Source organism: Lates calcarifer, unplaced genomic scaffold (assembly GCF_001640805.2).
Source record: "Lates calcarifer isolate ASB-BC8 unplaced genomic scaffold, TLL_Latcal_v3 _unitig_5466_quiver_860, whole genome shotgun sequence".
In the NCBI taxonomy this organism is placed as follows: domain Eukaryota; kingdom Metazoa; phylum Chordata; class Actinopteri; family Centropomidae; genus Lates; species Lates calcarifer.
In genome coordinates, this window is record NW_026117543.1 from 16,942 (window position 1) to 20,288 (window position 3,347).

A 3,347-nucleotide genomic window follows, 5' to 3' on the forward strand; every position below is an offset into this window, starting at 1 on the left:
TTAAAACCCCGTATAAAGAGCAGGGTGTTAGGTGAAACGACAAATCTAGAATCGTTTTTTGTGGGGTTACAGATTTTGGTGCAACACTCTATTACCATCCAAATGACCCTGATTCCTAATCCTGTTTTCTGCTGTGTGTATGTAGCCAAGGAGGACAAGCAGCCGTTTGAGAAACTGTACCGACTGCACTCGGTCCTAGGCAAAGGAGGATTTGGTACCATATACTCTGGTGTTCGCCTAGCTGACGGGTTGCCGGTAAGAATGAGAGCTGCTTTGTTTTGGCCACAGCCTTCAAAATAAAAGCAACGCTAATTACTGCAAATGTATTCTTGTCAACCAACATCACTGTGCAATGCATTCTGGGATTTGCGTGGCCATATTGTGAGGCAATGAAAGAAAAACAAGACTGATCTGACTCATGATATATTGTATATTTGTACGTGTACCATACTTAACACCATGTTGAAAGAACCTGGAACACACTGAGACAGACTTCTACTGAACTTCTACTAGAAAAATGGCATACATCGGAAATATCAATCTGTATGAAATTCAAGAGTGAAAACCCCAATGCTTTACCTCCCCTCACATTCCCCAGCATTTTCATGCATCTTACACATTGTAACCTAAATGATATTCTCTTATGTAACATTGCGTACTTCAGAGCGACAGGTGCAGTGTTGGAGCCAGTCAGCATTTGTCCCATCCATTTCATATGCTGGTTTACCTTGAAGGAGACAAAAATATATCAACACTGTAAAAGTAAATTCACAACCAACAGGCAAATGAAAACTTTACGTTTCCTCTCTATCTATCCAGAGACAGCTAACTAGACTGTGTTTAGACTTACCGATGCTTTCTTGATGTCAACCACATGCAAGGTCAGAAAACCCCAGGGCAAAATTCTACCAGGAGCAAAACCAAATCAACTTGCAAAGAAAATTCAGGCACTCACCAGAACGGAAATATCTTGAGCACACTTTAAAGGATAAAATAAAAATAAACAAAGCACTGCACACTGACTTGGAGTCACTATACTATGATTCATTATCATAGTAATTCATCAGGTATTCACGGTTGTGTTTAAATGCCTGACACCTGACTGTACTTGTGGTTTTACTTCTCACTTTGAAGGATCTTGGGATGCCGGAAAAGTTTATGTTGGTACGTCTGATGGCTGATATCCAGGCCGTGGATATCTTAAGTCGTAGACGTAACTTCATTCACATTGCTTCCACACAGGAAAACAATAAAAGAACACTCCGTTCAGTATTTCCTTGTCAGTGGTGTGAGCAGATGTTGCATCCCATAACACAGCAAGTTCTTCCCATGGCCCAGAAAAACCTGTGGTCCAAAAAACAGTGGCACAGGTACTGTGTATGGTAGTACTGGTGTTGTTGAAAGAAAGTTGCGTCCCAATATGGCGGTTCAATCCCATCAGCCATTGTAACAATGAAGGTTGCGTCACGTTGACAAACTCTATTACTGTAGATTGAAGATTGATTTTTGACTTAAATAGCAGCTGAAAGAACATTCTCTCCACCTGGCCCATTTTAGATTTAGATTTTCTGAGCACTTTCCAGTGTCACTGTTTACAATGTGAGCGTCTCCAATGTCCTAAAATACTTAGTGAAGAAATCAGTTTGTGTGTTTACTCATAACATAATATTTTCCTCAAGTCGAAACAGATCTTAGAGTTTTGCATTTCAGCTGTTACTTTCGTTATCACCGTCATCAGCATCCAGATGGAGACATGGTTTTGGTGATGTTGAATGTTGGGCGCAGGAACGTCACCCTTTAAAAACACTGAATTATTCAGCATTTTTTAATTGATCAAGTTTACTGCATTGTGTACTGTCTGTTCTCAGTCTAATTGATGGTTGTGTCTGTTGTGGTATTTTACATGATTAAGGTTTTGGCTCAGGTGCCTTCATGAAACACACTGCCTACACTGACATGCATGGTGAGTCTGAACATGGTGAAAAATCATTATCAAGGTGCTGTTTTCTGTTAGTTTGGCTTTGTAGGGTTGTTAGAACAAACATGGAAAATAATCTGAAAGTGTTTCAGATATTTGGACAGATTATATGAATTCTAAATGTACATTTCAGGTTTATCCACATTCATGTGGACATGATAGTCAGCATAACCATGAGGACCAATTATAAGACTAATAATGGGAATAATGGAAACAGGAGGACAGATGAGCAGCATCTTTGTTCTGCTCAGGAAGTATTTTCCAAAAACACCAGCTGTTACTCTTCTGACCTGCAGCCCTTGCTAACAGGCAGCACAGTCACTCTGCACACTCACTCTAAAATGCTGTACATCTTTGATTCACCTTACTGTTTTATGCTGACAAATCTATAAATGCCCCCTTTCTCCAGGTACACCGATGTACAGTCCACCAGAGTGGTTCCAGTTCCGTCGGTACCATGGTCACTCAGCCACTGTCTGCTCGCTTGGTCTGTTGCTTTATGACATGGTGTGTGGGAACATCCCCTTCAAAAAGGTTGAAGACATCCAGAGAGGACAGATCAACTTCAGATGCAAATCTCCACAGGTCCATCTGAGTGACATCTGCTCAGGCAGGTTTCACATTGATCTCCATGCACCGTGTCTGTTAAGTATGGTCTTTGCTACTGTTTATTATTTATAAAACGCACATCCAATGGTAATACTAAGCTTTGTATTTTGAATATATTTTTAAAATGTGTATTTTGTACACTGTGGTTTTGTTTTTGTTTATTTACAGAGGCATTCCTCATCCTGTATTTATTTATTTATCTTCTGTGTAACCTTGAATGTTTCTCTTTTTTAAATATTTTTTTATGTGAGATAAAAAAAATTATAATAATAGAATAATTTTAGGTTAAAGGTTTTGTGTAGTCTCACATTTGGTTTAAAAGTTTTGACAAATGACTTATGTTTATTACAGTTTTTGATGTTTTGTATGTAAAATTCTGACAGGAAAAAGTTTGCTAAATTAAACCTTTTGTATATACACTCATTTTCTGTGTAATGTGAAAAGTGTAGGGAGACAGAAAATGAAGCTCTTCATGGGCTTTCCCATTAAAGAAACCAAAGTCAACATTACTGAGTAACTTTAAATGGGAAAAACCAGTCATATTTTTAATCGTTGCATTTACTACTAAGATGAAAAATGAACTAACTTTAAAAAAACAATAAAAGTTAAAAATCACAAAATGTAATCTCAAGACACTTTTCAAAATAGAGCCAATGAATTTTTATTTATAAAGCAAGCACCTGGCAACAGCAGCAAGGAAAAACTCCCCTTTAACAGGAAGAAACCTGGAACAGAACCAGGACTCGCGGGCGGCCATCTG